Genomic DNA, 7,904 nt, shown 5'->3' on the forward strand with positions numbered 1-7,904 from the left:
ACTCGTTCCCACACGAACAGATCCAGAATTTACGACAAGCAGAGCCGATACCCTTTTATCCAACCATTTGTTTTATATATGTATATTTTTTCCCATTAAAAAACCATTCCAGGAAAAAAAAAACAGTAACAATATTTATTTAGGTCAAAGCTGTAATTTTAAAAGGATGTGAAATATAAATGTATAAAAATCATTAGTCTGCTTATTTTGTCACATCTGCTGAGCATAATCGTGTTTATGTGGTCATGCAAATTAGCCATCTGCCTGGCCAACAACTGGATTGTCCATCGTGAATTAATGAGCGAGCTGATCGGGTCCATTTCCTGTCGTATTATTTTGTTAGCTAGAAATCAGGATGAGTTGTGCATTTTTTTGCTGGGTTTTAATCATGGCATAGACGCGGGGCTTTTACGTCTGCCTTGTCTGTATTTAAACAGTCGAGTCTTGCGGGTGAGTGATAGCTTTTAGTGCACATTTTTTACGTTAACTGTTGTACTTCATTGTCCAGATCCAGTTATTTCTGAAAAGGACCCCCACAAACTGTACCCTGCCTACCCACTGCTGTGTCATATGGTCCTGTTTGCCCTCACGGCTGGAGTGCTTCTCACGGGGTAGTCTTCAATCCTCACCCCCCCAGCCGCGAAAAACACAGGACACCTCCCAAAACGCACCGAGAGCCCGGCCTGCTTAGCCACATTCTCCGGTGTTTTCCTTCAGAGTGGGTGTGTTCCCTCTCCGTTAATAATTCAGCATGCTTACCCAGCCACCCTTGAAGGTACACCTCCAAAATTCATTACTTCCTGGACCTTCTTCTATTACAAGAAAGCTCATTGCAGCTCATGGTGCGGCTTTTGTAAAAGAAACAGAGCCTCCTTTTCGAGTCGTGGATTGCTTCAGTACATACATGACATGGCTTATCATTGACATTCCTCTTGCCATTTATGCATTTTTATTTAAACATGGCTGTTTTTTCGAGACGTATACCACACACGGAAGTTACTTCTGAGCGTATAGCTCTGGTGCACGGCTGACTGTAGCATGAAATCCTCAAAATGCCTTTTGGATCTCTACGCATAAATAAAATGGATATGAAGGCCTTAATTATAATTTATTCGGGGGGAGACACAACCACCCCCCCCCCCCCATTATTCAGATGTGCTCTTAATGTCCTCCCCAACATATAATTGCAGTCTTGCCCCCCCGCCCAATGTTGACTCCATGACTCTTGGTCGATATGTTTATCCTCATTATTACATTTGCGTACCGTTTCGGGTTATGCAACTCGACGCTGCGCACTGAGAAAATTCCTGATGCATTATTAGCCATTTTGCACGTTTGGAGATTAATTATCGAGCATGATGGAAGAGTGGACAGCAGAGTAGGAAACTCTTAAGCATGTGACTGAAGGAGAGACCGTTAGCGGGGGTTTGTCACTGTGAGGGACGCGGCATTCACACGATGCTCCAGGGGGCGCCCTTCTCAGGACCCCATCTTCGGCTGGTGCCCTGGACACAGGCTGCATCAGAAGGACGTTCTATTAGAATTTTAATAAGATTTTATCCTAATTATACAGCGTACAGTTCCCTCAGACTTTCTCATTTATATCGGTTGCCGGTGTTAGGAGTGAGTTCTCCTAGACACCACCAGCAGGGAATTTGCGGGTAAACAATTAGGCATTACTTCTTTTATTGAACAAATGAATAAATAAAATTAATTGAAGATGGAGCTGTTGGCTGCAGCCGGGGATCTCTCCGGCTGCCAAGCTCTAATCACGCCTGGTAGCTGTCCTGGCATCCGAGAGCGGCAATGCTGAAAAATAGCAGAATAAAGCGAGGAGAGGGGGAGAGGGGGAGAGGGATCACACCGCGGAACGGGCCGTTATCGCAGCCCGCATGGGTTTGCTTTGGCGAGATTACGATGGATAGTGAAGAAGTCGTGCAGGTCTTCTTACCTCTGCCCTCTAATTCTCCGAATCATCCCTCAAAATGTGTCTTTGTCTGGGGTTACGGGCGGGAAACGATTAAATGACAATCGAGTACCACTGCACATGCTTTGGGATGCTTCTTTTCAAATATCCCATCTTGCTTTCCTGTGAGACATATACAGACACATACATAGTATGGTTAGGGGTCTGAGCAGGTTCCCAGCACCCATCCTGGCCCCCTGGGGTATTTCACGGGGTCCAGGGCCTCATTCCAGGGTGCAACATGTGATTATTCTGCCGAGGACAAATTCAAACCGGCGACCTTCCAATCACAGGTATGGAGGCGTGGGACTGCAGGGGACGATTGGGAACGGCCCCAAATTAGCCTCCCGATAGTCCTGCCATGCAGATTTTTTTGACTAATCTCCCGTCCAAGCTCCGTCAACACAGAAAAACAACATTAACCAGAACGTTCTGCTCTTTCCGCTCAATGCAGACATTTCCTTCACAGATACTTGTTTGAGTCAAAGCAACGAAAAGCTAAATTGTCCCTTTTGCGTGTGAATATTCTGTTTTGTCTCCCCCAAAGCGGGCAGATGTTCATCGCTCTCCTGATACATAACCTTCAGCCACCACAGTACATGGATCTTGCATCCTACTGGCCTTAAAAATATGTTTAAAAATGAGAAAACATGTTCAAAATGTAAGCCACTGATTAATGCAATATTCACACAGTAATGTTATTGTAAACGAATGAGAGACAGCTACTGGAATCCACTGGGGAAATAGTGAATACAGTATTATACCTGAGGGGGTAATTAAATACCTTTTCAGACGTTTATAAGACTAACAAGCAGGATTAGCATCAGACTGGAGCAGCTTTGCTTATTTATTAAACTTTTTTGTTTGTTAGCATTGATCACGGGATTATTTCCACTTGTTATTGCTATGATACAGGAACAGCATTCATAAACTAGATTTTGTCCACAGATGCACATAAACGTCTTCTGCCTCTTCAAGTTTGCACATTTCAATGGCAAATTCCAGTCCAGTCGTCTTGTTGGAGAACACTGTTCTAGTCTAGATGCTTCTAAAACATCTCCTGTCCAGTTTTTTTTTCTTCTGGCTTGGGTTTGGTTTTGTAAATCATGTTTCCTGAAAGATGTATCTCTATTTCAGTCTGAGGTCTGCGTCTAGATTCCTAAAAATAAAATAAGGACTTCAGCTGCAGTGTTCCGACTCGCTTCTGAGCCCCTGTCACAGAGAAGCAGCCCAGCGCCTGACTTGGCGGGATGGGCAGTCTTACGTGAGCGCTGTGCCGTCTTAGGCCTGCCCTCGACGGAATGGGGCCAGGCGGCTCGATTCCTGTTCCCGTGCACCTTTCTGAATTTCAACGTACCTAAGTATTAGCATGAGAGGAAATTAGTTCCTGGCCCTCAGCTTCACAAAGGCCAGGCTTTGTAGGGTATGTGAGGGTAATCCTTCATTTGGGACCTTTTTCTTCTGGTTGCTGTAATATTCTGCTTTTTGGGTGTGGGTCTCCAATTGCCAAAAAAACAGGATTACAGGGTAACTTAACACTAACCTTATTATACTACCATACAGCTGAAGTCACCCACCATGACTACTCCCAGGACCACCAAAACTTTTAAATGTATATTCCCCAGTTTGGTGTACAGTGCCATCATGCTTTACATTTCAAAATAAAGGTCTGTTTCAAAATAAAAGTCTGAAAAATCGATGTTACAGTGCTTCTATTGACTTGCACACAATTTATTCCATCTCAAACGTATGACTGTCCCATTCCTGACATTCCTAGATTAATGTGCTTCTCTTCCGTGCTCTAAGGTGTGCCTTTGGAATTTCCCCGTAGCCCTCCCTTGATCTCTGCCTTTTAACAGCCTCATTCTCCAGTTCCTCTGAAAGCTATTTGCTCTTCAAAGTCATGTCATAAATGCACTATCCATCTGCAGGACCTTAAACAGGTAGGTGTCTTCAATCTGAAATGATGCAAGCCACTTTTAATTCACCCAGGTGCACTCTGTTTGACTCACTGCATGGATTCTGAAGGCAGTTGCATGCATTTGATCGTTTCGGGGATGGGCTGTGAATGTAATTAGTTGCATTTTTAACAAGTGGACATGACTATAAGGTTTGTGTGAGCATGTCGGTTTGGGAGAGGGAAGCGGGAGCGAGTACTGGAGAGGAAGCTGACGGAGAGTTCAAAGCTCTGCACCACCTGAGCCCCTCCTCCCCCTCCTCCCCCGCCTCCTGGCGCTTCCCAATCTGTTTGCGGAGGAGGCCCAAGCACCTGCCCCGTTTATTTGTCATCGGGAGGAGTCCCAGCTCCCCCAGAGTACTGATGGCGGCTGTCAAAACGGCCCGCGGCTTGGGCGGATTAAAACGTACGCCTTTGGCTCGGCGCGCCGGGCCCGCGGCCCGTGTCACCTTCCCGCTCAGCGGAGACGTCCGCCGGCCCCATTCTCATTTTTCACTTTCATGTGGCCGCGCGGTCGGGGCACGCGGTTTGGCCGGCAGACTCGCCGGCAGGTGGGGAAGGCGCGGCCTCGGCGCTCGTGGTAATCGGCAGAAAGATCTGACTCAGAAGCGGCGCGCCGGCCGCCGTCGGCTACCGAAAGCGAGGGGAGCGACAGCGAAAGAGGAACGGAAATCTGCGAATAGTGCTGCGCTTTTGCGATAAAACAAATAAACACTACAGTAAACCCTAAGCTGAAAGATACATTTATTGGGCCTCTCAAATAAAATACATAATAGCTTTTTAATATTTACTACAAGTCTGTTTTTCAATTTAGAATATGAATTGTAACCGATGACATAAAATATAAACATAAACATCATATAGACATCTTGCATATGATCAATAAATGATGTGTGTATGTTTTGTGTTTAATCGATGCTGCTTTTTTTGGACTTGTAAAGCGTAGCGCAGAGTTACTACCCTGAGGATGTAGCAAATTCCCCTGGAACTGAAACCTTCCCCCTCTCCACCTCCCCAAAGAATCTTCCGCAGCAATCGCTCTATCCCCCCGAGTTTTGCCAGATGATCCAGCTCTGTTATTAGGGCTTACCTGAAATTCGCCGCGGCCTTGTACCAAAGAATGGCTGCTTTAATTCTGACACCTTTGCTCTCTGCCGCACAGGAGAAATTTTCAAGTAACTAAGTGCTACGAGAAGCTTGCGGTTGATCGAATGGTGACAGGTGTATATGGTGGCTGTTTTGGGGGGAAACTGACAGAAGCGTTTTATGCTTCAATCAACCAGGGATCGTTCTTTTTAAGGTGGGGGGCATAAGCGGGGCTTTAATTAATACAGAGGGGCCAATCTGAGGGGACACCCCGGTGGCCAATCAGCTTTTAGCTGGGGCCGGTGCCCCTGTGGCCCCGCCTTTGTATACTCATCCATCTTGCTACAGATGTGTAGCCTTTGCTAGCATGGCCAGTGAAGGACATTAGCTTTTCTGGTTTTGGACCTTTGGGTTAGCTAGCTAGCCTACATTGCCCCGGTACCACATGCAGCTCGTTGTTGTTACTCATTGTTTATTGGTCGTAATTCATGCTTTATTTGTTATGCCACTTACCTTAGTCTCCGGAGTCAGCCAGTGATTGAAGGTGTTTTAATAAATCACTGGCTTACTGCCACCAGGCGTTATCCAGCAGCAAACACAGACACAAGGGATATCAAGCAGTGCGCGGCCCTCGAAGGCAATGCAACAAAATTTGACTCCCCACCCCCCCCCACTCAATTACATTGAATATCTCTCATCTTCTCTCTGGAAGGCAGATTTGAATGCGCTGGTGCCTCCTAGTGGCTGGGTGAGCTTGTTCGTCGCAGCCGCTCTTCATCTTGATGCAGTGCTGCGCGCAGAGGTTGAACGGCCGTCGGGAGTGTGCGAATCGACAAAGTGGAATGTCGTCCGGCCGTCTGGTGGCGCGGGGGGGGTCCCCGAGGACGGCTCAGCATCGGATTTCCAGGCGAGCTGCTGTCAGTGTAGAATCTGGAAGTGGACCAAAGGGTTCCGGATAAGTTGGTGTGCGTGTGTCCCTGGCTCAGAGTCGTGAGTAATTGTGATATAATGCAGTGACTCTGGCCACACCCCAGGCCCCCTGGGTCGGCGGGTGGGGGGGGGGGTTAATCAGGGCTCATTAATGCAACTCGAAACACAATCTGCTACCTCGCGCTAATCTGGGATCTTCTGATCAATCGCAGGATTCTTCACATCAAGTTTGTCTTGACACACCATCCCGGCTTCCCCTCTCCAGAATCCTGGCCCTAATCCTTGCAGGCATCAAGCTCAACCTCATTACCATATTTATTTGTATATCTTCTCCTTCCCTTTCCTATATTCCTTGTCTCTTTTCATGAACGTGGGTTTTTAATCATAAATTCATTGGGGTGAGTGTCGGGGTAAAATTAGACGCCAGCGATAGTTTTTCTGGTTTTGTCTTTTCTGCTCCGAGAGGCAGTTTTCCTGCTTTGATTACCTTCACCTCTGCAAATCCTTTCCAGCTGTTCAGGGTCCTTAGGATCAGCACCCCGCTCGCCGACTGATGAATTGCTTCGGCTATGCAGAAGTGCTGCGTCTCTCTTCATCTCCATTTTGCTGCCCGCTATGAAATTATGACATTCAGGCCCCCTCGACCTTCACGGCGGCGGGTGGCCGCGGCGTGCCACGTAAAATGGCGACTCCCGTATCCCGCCGTGGATTTCCCCGGACCCCACCCCCTTCGGGAGGCTGCGTCAGTTTCAAACATCTCACGGGTCAAAGTCTTTAAACTCTCAGCAGCGACGTACGGCAGAAAACACCCCATGCCGCCCTCTGATCTTTTATTCCGTTTTAATCAGGCTTTGAGCAGATGCCCTCTTTCTCCTTAAAACCATTCGGCTTTCCACACAGAAAAATATGCAAATATCTCTCTTTTTTTTAAATTTCCAGAGCCAAAGCATGACTCTCACAAGCCGCTCGAGTTTAATGGAATGCTCCTTTGCTGGGAATAAATATTTTCCTGGTCTGGGCGCACATCGCTCGACATATTTCAGCGGGGATGAATGTAATATTTTCCCGTCTCGCTTTAAAATGCAAATGTGGCCTTTTGACACTCCTCAGACCGCTGGAGAAAGCACTGCTTTATTTACACATTTATTTATTTATTTGCCTTTATTTCTCCTTGGCGAAGGGCTCATTTTTTTTTTTCGTTCTTGGCGGGCTCCTCCTCAGCTCCGCCTCCCCCGAGACGCCTCCCCGTCTATCCCAGCAAACGGCGCCTGCAGACCCTTTCTTCACACAAAGCTGGTGCTGAAAGGAGACATGCTGCTCTGTGAGTGGTGGGGGGGGGCACCGGGAATAGACTCCAGGCGTTCAGAGTGATTAATGACTATTCACCCAAACACAAGAAAGATAAACACCCTCCTTTTGGGTACCGTGGGGCTGAACTCAGGGGGGAAACTTCTCTTTTAAGGAAAATCCCCCTCCGTTCCTTGAGACGGGCATCTGCCCGCAGTAGTTACTTGTCATGTCGTGCATATTTGAGCATTTAAAAATAAGACGATATAAAGAGACATGCTGCTGTTTTGTGCGCTCGTCGATTGGCGGCTGATAGGTGGGAGCGTCCGGCTTTGTCATCTTTGTCACGGCTCGCTGGCCTGCCCGTCACGCCCGCCGTCTCCGCCGGCCCCTCTGCCCGGTGGCATCGCCCGGGACGCGACTGCCAGCATCCTGCTGCTAAGCCTGGTGATGTATGGAAACACAAGGACCTGCTTCAAAGAAAGAGACTTAATGCTTCAAACAAGAGCCGACGCCCACGCTGGGCTCTCTCTCCCCTAACGGCAACCCCCTCTCCCCGCTTTTAAAAATGCCTATATACCCCAAAAAAATCAAGCTTGCACGGTGCTTCTGAAGACGTGCCGTTTCAAATATCCGTCGCTGTCTTCATCGCCCCTTTTAGAAAATTAAACCATATGG

At 47.6% G+C, this 7,904-nt stretch overlaps 1 long non-coding RNA gene across 1 annotated transcript; it reads right to left on the reverse strand.

The window, feature by feature from the left end:
* Window positions 1–1,775: 1,775 nt before the first annotated feature.
* LOC140583151 (uncharacterized) lies at window positions 1,776–5,596 on the reverse strand. Its single transcript, XR_011985909.1, has 3 exons — window positions 5,014–5,596; window positions 1,952–2,089; window positions 1,776–1,809 (listed from the first exon to the last, which is right to left on the reverse strand). It is a non-coding gene; the product is annotated as an uncharacterized lncRNA (long non-coding RNA).
* Window positions 5,597–7,904: the final 2,308 nt, after the last annotated feature.

This window comes from Paramormyrops kingsleyae, chromosome 25 (genome assembly GCF_048594095.1).
Source record: "Paramormyrops kingsleyae isolate MSU_618 chromosome 25, PKINGS_0.4, whole genome shotgun sequence".
Lineage (NCBI taxonomy): Eukaryota > Metazoa > Chordata > Actinopteri > Osteoglossiformes > Mormyridae > Paramormyrops > Paramormyrops kingsleyae.